This window comes from Tiliqua scincoides, chromosome 1 (genome assembly GCF_035046505.1).
Source record: "Tiliqua scincoides isolate rTilSci1 chromosome 1, rTilSci1.hap2, whole genome shotgun sequence".
NCBI classification, from domain to species: Eukaryota; Metazoa; Chordata; class Lepidosauria; order Squamata; family Scincidae; genus Tiliqua; species Tiliqua scincoides.
In genome coordinates this window covers 25,749,422-25,757,411 of record NC_089821.1, presented here as the reverse complement: position 1 = coordinate 25,757,411, position 7,990 = coordinate 25,749,422, and the positions used below count along the sequence as shown (strand labels likewise).

At 44.6% G+C, this 7,990-nt stretch overlaps 1 pseudogene; it reads right to left on the bottom strand.

Moving 5' to 3' along the window:
• Nucleotides 1–2,260: 2,260 nt before the first annotated feature.
• LOC136637529 (5S ribosomal RNA) lies at nt 2,261–2,379 on the bottom strand (annotated as a pseudogene).
• Between the last annotated feature and the right edge of the window lie 5,611 nt (nt 2,380–7,990).

The following is a 7,990-nucleotide window of genomic DNA, read 5'->3' as shown; positions in this document are numbered from 1 at the left end:
ATTCATGCTTTTAGTCTTCTCCCACATCTTCCTGTCCAGTCCAGTCCCTTGCTTATCTTGGGTCTCCAGTGTATCATAGTTTCAGTTATTCATCAGCATTATATACAGCACCCTGCACATGCCTGATCTTATCTGATCTTGGAAGCTAAGCAGGGTCAGGTCCGGTTAGTACTTGGATGGGAGACCGCCTGGGAATACCGGGTGCTGTAGGCTTATACCATAGTCTTTCGAGACTGAAGGTTGCCAACCATTATACAGCAGACACTCACCTATAAGTTGATCCCACAGATAAGTCGAGGGCAGGGTTTGAGCCAACAATCATGGAATTTTCTATGACCCTCGGATAAGTCAGGGGTCAAACTTAGGGGGGTGTCTGACTATAGTTTTGTCTGATTTTACTCGAGGCCAGATCCTGAAAAATAACCCACCACTAACTGTTACCTAAGAACTGTAGTCTCTAATTTATTAAAAACATAGTAAAAGATCATAAGATACGTTTTTATTCTTTTTAAATTCTGGTCTTCATCACCTTTTTGTAAGCACTATCAGAGTAAGTGCACTGTAAACAACATACCAGTAAAACAGTGGTTTCCAACCTGGTATTCATGTACTCCCAGGGACACTCAACAGGACCTTTAGGGGTACTTGAAAAAGAATGGAATAATGGCAGAAAAAGGCAGGTCATGCTCCAGAAGGCATTCCTGCCTTGCAAGGACCAGCAAGGCAGGAAGGGAGGTAGCTAGTTGGCTGTGAAAGCCCCACCAATAGCTAGTTTTTGGTCATCAATTCATGTATGAACCAGTGATTGAAAACAGCAGAGTAAAAAAGCTGAAACATAATATGGAAAGTGATCAATCACCCAGAATTTCTCAGCACACCTCTGGTGCAAAACAGTGCAAAGGCAGTCTTCTGTTCCTCAAACAGATAAAAAGAGAAAACACTGTGATGAATACACGAAGTCTGGGCTTTCACATAGAGGAGATGAGGGCTTGTATTATTAATTACAAACATTTTGCTAATATGAAGAGTACAGTTTATGGAAATAGACTGCCAAGGGATATGCAAGTGAAAAAGGTTGGCAACCACTGCAGAAGAACCATGAATCAAATCCACCTTTAAGGTGTCTGGTGTGTTAAGCCAGAAGCTCTACGTACAACATACAATCCATAACACACAACTGGGAGTGTGCAATTCAGTTCACAGCAGAGAGATGCAGCTGCATATATTTGCAACCCTTTTTACTCAGAAGTAGACCCACTGCTTTCCATGGGTGTTATTCTTAAGTAAGTGTTCATTGAATTGTAGCCTGCTTCAGATGGAAAGGAGGATTCCCATCCTGGTGTTTCAAAAAACAGACCTGCTTTGCAAGCATTTGCAAAGCAGAACCAGGCTGCAGCAGAAGGAAGGAGAATAAAAGGTTAACAAATTGCTTCTGTGCCTGCCTGCTGCTTGAGAAACTTGGTACCTGTCTGCCCTTGAGAAAGGAAACTGTTCAGAGTTGAAAAGCTCTGCCCTCTGATTGAACTTGAGATAAGGCAAAGTGAGAATTGGAGCTTGATTACTTTCAAGGAGTATCTACCTTATTTTGTTGTATACAATGCAGGTTTGTGAGCTAAAAATGTGCTTGCTGGCTAAGATCTAAATCAGTGTTTCCCAACCTTTAGGAGCCATGGACCACTGAGGCAAACATTAGAATTGTCATGGACCACATGCAACCCCTTCCATCCCCACCACACACACACAAAATAGAATTCAATTTGGTAGCCTATGGGGGAGTGGAAATGCCAACTGTGGGGGGTCCATTCTCTGTCCTCTCTGGTGGTCCATGGGGAAGCATCTCATCAAGTGACTGCTCCTCCTTACCAGAAAGGGTGGAGAACGGTCCCTTCCTTCAGGTGGCACTTCAGCAAGTGCTGAACGTATATACTATTTATAGCCACAGTTGACACTTCAGTGGTCCATGGAGGAGCGCTCACTTGGTGAGACACTGGAAGGTGGTCATCTTTTTGCCTGAGATCTTGCGGACCACTTCTCAGGGTCTGAGGGACCACCTGTGGTCCCCAGACCACATGTTGGGAACCACTAATCTAAATGCTTGATTTGAGTTCTGTTAGTGGATTCTGAGAGAGAGAATGGCTAGGCTATCATAGACCAAGTAGGCTGGGGAGCTGGGAGTTGATAACTCAGGACTTTTATGAAACATCATTTTATTGAACTGCCCGGTGGTTGGCAACCTTCAGTCTCGAAAGGCTATGGTATAAGCCTACAGCACCCGGTATTCCCAGGCAGTCTCCCATCCAAGTACTAACCAGGCCTGACCCTGCTTAGCTTCCGAGATCAGACGAGATCAGGAATGTGCAGGGTAACAGTGCCCACACTGATACTTAAACAACGTCCAGCGTATCCACTAGCCAACTTTCCAGCCTACTTGGTATCTGTTAGTTGATAGCAATCAAGGAGCACTTGATCAGCCCATTGTACTTTGAACATCAGGCATATCCAGCTAATTGCTTTTTGATGTGGCATTGTCAGTCACTTCAGAGAAAGCTTTGTTCTCCTTTCCATAAGAAGACAGATAGGTATGTATTTTGTATATTTTTTTGGAAAAAAAGTGTTAATACTTTAGAGAACTGTTTTATTCCATCATCTTGATCATCCACTAAATAAACAGAAAAATTGATGCGTTGGTTTTACTAATGACATTAGATTATTGTAATGTATTCCTAACATGCACATCATTTCATGGAAAGATGGTGCAATTGTTTATTTCACCCAAAATGCTCAGGGTAGGAAGCAGATGACATTCCACAAAATAGCTTACTTTTCCACAGCTCTTCAGAAATTGGACTTCATAGGGCGGGGGGGGGGGGGGGAGATGAGAAAGCAAGGAAATCAGCAATGGAGGATCAGGCAAAGAGCATAAGAACAGCCCCACTGGATCAGGCCATAGGCCCATCTAGTCCAGCTTCCTGTATCTCAAGCGGCCCAACAAATGCCCCAGGGAGCACACCACAAGAGACCTCATCCTGTTGCCTCCCTTGCACCTGGCATTCTGACATAGCCCATTTCTAAAATCAGGAGGTTGCGCATACACATCATGGCTTGTAACCCAAAATGGATTTTTCCTCCAGAAACTTTTCCAATCCCCTTTTGAAGGCATCCAGGCCAGATGCCATCACTACATCCTGTGGCAAGGAGTTCCACAGACTGACCACACGCTGTGTAAAGAAATATTTTCTTTTGTCTGTTCTAACTCTCCCAACACTCAATTTTAGTGGATGTCCCCTGGCACCATTTTGCCCTGTCTGACATTTGCGCATTGGAGGTTGTGTTCAGATAGGTAGGTGATCATGCACTTTATTTAAAGAATTCCTACCCCTCGTTTCAGATAAAAACTTAGAGCCCCATGAGTCTTGATCCCTGATATTGTACGCAGATAGAGGCATGTGGTTCCTCTACTGCAGGGGTGCCCAAACCCCGGCCCTGGGGCCGCATGTGGCCCTCGAGGCCTCTCAATGCGGCCCTCAGGTCTCCAATGAGCCTCTGGCCCTCCAGAGATTTGTTGGAGCCCGCACTGCCCCGACGCAACTGCTCTCAGCGTGAGGGCAACTGTTTGACCTCTTGCGTGAGCTGTGGGATGAGGGCTTCCTCCACTGCTTGCTTTTTCATGTCTGTGATGCAGTAGCGGCAGCAAAGGAAAGGCCAGCCTTGCTTTGTGCAAGGCCTTTTATAGGCCTTGAGCTATTGCAAGACCTTCATTCATTCATATAAGTTCACCTTTAGTATATTAATTTATGTAAACTTATGTAAATTTATTCAAATTTAAAATGTAAATTAATTCTTTTTTCCTCCGGCCCCCGACACCATGTCAGAGAGATGATGTGGCCCTCCTGCCAAAAACTTTGGACACCCCTGCTCTACTGCAACTTAACTACTGCATGCAAATGTCAGCTGGGCAGAGCTCTGTGGTGGTGTACCCCATCCTTCTTTTCCACCATGTGTCCATTTGGAAACATCTCCATAAGCTTATTTGTACCAGCAAATAATTGCCTTTTTAAAACAGCAATAGATTTGGTGAACCTTAATTATACCGAATTTTATCTATAACATTTCTCTAAAAGGTGATTTGTTGGGGGCAGCGAAAGGAGGTTTATTAAGAAGCTGTGTCTGTGTAGCCCTGTTTTTGAAGAAGAAAAAAAGTGGTGATTACTAGCATGTCTAATTAGAGGTTCTTCCCCTTTTGATCACCTAAAGTCAAATTCATTTACTCTGCTTGAAACAAGGATTTAATTTGATTTTGGGGGGGTACATCAAAAGATGTCTCTGATTTTGATACAGGACCACTGCCTGCTAATCAAGAGAGAAGCCATTATAAAATCTATTTTATGAATATTCACATCAGAGGGCAGCACCAATCTCATTAGGAAGGGTGTTGCAATCATTATTAAACTGTTGGAGTCCATTATGATTCAGAGAGCAGTAATGATGACTGATACCCACTAAGGGCAGCTGGGAAGAATACTGGCACTTAATGACCTCACTTCTTCATAAGCCGATGGAGCTTTTTAAAGCCTTGCAGCTTATTCAGTTTGTGTCCTTTTCATCAGTTGCGTGGAAGTGGTTGAATATCAGTGATTCTGCTAAAGTAGTGGTGTGAAGAGAAACTTTGGAGCAATTAGGGAGCCCAAATGCATTACATCTGGATGATGCTGTTAAATCACTAAAACCATTAATTCTGTGAGATCTTGGGGCTCTATTAATGAGGTTTTTTCATGTCAATTAGACTAAAAGCCCTGAGCTTATAAAGTGCACACCAAACCCCCTTCTATTCTTTCTTGTAAAATAGAACAATGTTAGTGTTGAACCTTTATTTAATAATTGTAAAAGAAGCATTATTGCCATTAATAGATGTTGTCAGTCTACACCAATTTTATTTTTACTTCTCTTCCTGAAGCTAAGTGTTTTCATTAGATGAAATGTTAGTAGAAAACCACCTGCGATTGTATGTATAGGATTCTCCTTCATGATATTTGTCAGTTCCACTTGAAATTGGGCACCCAGTGCAGATTTGCAGCCTTAAATGTGGGATAGATTTTTGTTTCTGCACGTGTTTCCCATAGCTTGGTGATCTTCCTTTGACCAAAAAAGTCTGACTGAAATTCTTTTTTGATCTTCCTATATCTCTCTCCTAGAAATTAAATCCGGATAAGACAGAGGTGCTCTTGGTTCGGAAATCCACAGCTCGGGTGCTGGACTATCGTCCTGTTCTGAATGGGGTTGCACTCCCTCTGAAGGAGCAGGTCCGCAGCTTGGGGGTTCTCCTGGATCCACAGCTGCTCCTGGAGTCCCAGGTGGCGGCGGTGGCCAGGGGAGACTTTGCTCAGCTTTGGCTGATTTGCCAGCTGCGACCATACCTGAGCTGCGCTGACCTGGCCACAGTAACCCATGCCCTAGTGACATCTAGATTAGATTATTGCAATGCACTCTACGTGGGGCTGCCTTTGAAGATGGTCCAGAAATTACAACTAGTACAGAACGCGGCTGCTTATGTGGTTGCTGGGGCACATCGGTTTGACTTTGTCGAGCCACTGCTCTGGCGGCTACACTGGCTGCCGGTTCTGTTCCGGGCCCAATTCAAGGTGCTAGTTTTGACTTTTAAAGCCCTTTACGGCTTGGGTCCGGGGTATTTGAGGGACCGCCTCCTTCCCTACAATCCTGCCTGTGCTCTTAGATCATTTGGGGGGGCCCTTTTGACTGAGCCACCACTAAGAGATGTGAGAGGGGCGGCGGCCAGGAAGACGGCCTTCTCGGTGGTGGCCCCCGAACTGTGGAATGCCCTCCCCTTAGAACTGAGAACTGCTCCCTCGTTGCTAACGTTTCGGCGTGGACTGAAGACCTTTTTATTTCAAAAAGCTTTTAATTGTTGACAGGCTGGCTGGCGTTCTTGCTTCTTGCTTTTTATATGAAAATCCACGGGGTTTGTTTGTTTTTAGATTTTCTAATTATTGTAAATTGTTTTTTAATGATTGTTTTTAATGTTGTATTTTTTAAAGTGTTTGTAAGCTGCCTTGTGTGCCCGTTGGGCAAAAAGGCGGGGTATAAATTATTATTATTATTATTATTATTATTATTATTATTATTATTATTATTATTATTATTATTAATAATAATAATAATAATAATAATAATAATAATAATAATAATAATAATAATAATAAATAGTTCTGAGATGCCAAGAATGGGTATCTGACACTGTGGTTTCCATTTGAGCCTGAACACTAACAGCCCAATCCTGAGCTTCCCAGCACCTGCTGGAGCAGTGGCGCCAAAGCAGCTGAAGGTCTCCTTGGAGGAAGCCCCAAGCCCCACAATGGGGCTTCTCAAGTCTTTGCCAGCTCTTTTGCTGGTGCAGACTTGAGAGATTCCGTGTTGGGCCTTCCAGCCTGACACAATGTTCAGGATACTGCAGAGCAGAGCTCTGCTGATCATGCTCCTTTCCCACCCTGGTTCCTTCCCCCAACCCACCCTTCCCCCAGCCTTGTTCCATCTTTCCTCCATCCCAGAGGCTGCACTGCCACCCAACCTCCGACAGCAGCACATCTTCCTTCTGCCAGGCACTGGCACAGACCCTGCGCCTGCACTCCCTAATCTGAGGGTGCTGTAAACATACTTTCTGGCATGTTTATGGCACCCAGCACTGGCACTGGGCCACTTCAGGATTGGGCCTTTAGTCATTTCAAGTGGCAATTCAGACTAAGTACATCCTCTTTTAATCTGTGTGTAATTGACATTTCTTGCTGCAATGTTCTTTTTATAGGCTTGCAAGAACCTTGTTTTCCAAGGGTGAGGCTGAATCTTATAAATTATTCTGTACTAATGATGTTCAAAGAGCAAAGGATTCTGGGAAACAAATAATAGATTACTGTACAAGCTGGACAGACGTTCACCATCTCAAAGTATCTTCCTGTTTGGCTGGTTTCCAACTGAGCTTTAACCACTAACTGTAGCACGATCTCTATAGCCTGAGCTCTCTTCATTTTCCAGCTACTATATGGTGAAAGGTGAGTACATGTGTCTTTGTTTGAAGCATAATTGTTACAGATGAGCACAGCAGAAGAAACATCGGTCTTCATAATGTTGAAAGAGAGAGTGTTCCAACAACCATGATGTTAATTACCTTTAGTGAAGAATGTAAAGGCACATCGGAGTCTTATAATAAGCAGGGTTGAGTTCACCTTTCTCAATAAATGATCCTGCCAAGATGATTAATTAAAAGAATGGCTGAAAAATATCTAGGAAGTCCTTCTGAAAAGGATGTCTTACACATCACTAAAGGGAAGTGGAAATGAACTTTTCCTGCATTCAATAACTTGACCCCTATATCAAGCTGGGGACCAAAGGGCTACTGGTAAGTTAAATTAAGAGAGGAATACAAACTTCCTGCATTTTTTACAATTTTACCTGCCTGGTCTCATAGCCCAATCTTGAGCTGACTGGCATGTGGGACGGGTATCCTGTGCTGCGGAATCCTATGCGCACCAGGCAGCTCACAGCAGCTCCTTGGGGGAGGGGGACTTTTGTGGTCTGCACAACCCAACACAGGGCTCAGGATCCGGTGGAGCTGAGATCCATTGGTCCTGCCCCCTTGCTCCACCCCACCACGCCTCCTCCCTGCCCTCCCCCACCTCCCCCCACTCCGAAATGCCTCCTCCCCACCTCCCCCTACCCCCATTCACTTCTACGCCACCCAGTGGTTTGGGCAAGCTGCGGGGTGATGGAGTGTGGGCCCGGCACCAGAGCTGGCCCAGCGTGGGCTCGTACTGGGATAGCTCCGGTGCTGGGCCCATAGTAAGGCTTGCACATGTTCCTTATGGCATGTTTGTGACAGAGCGTGCCGGTGATGAGCCGGCATGCACAGTAGCAGGATTGGGCCCTAAGTTTGCTCAGTTGTTTTGTTTTCCCAGACCACCAATCTGGGTCCTGCTACTAT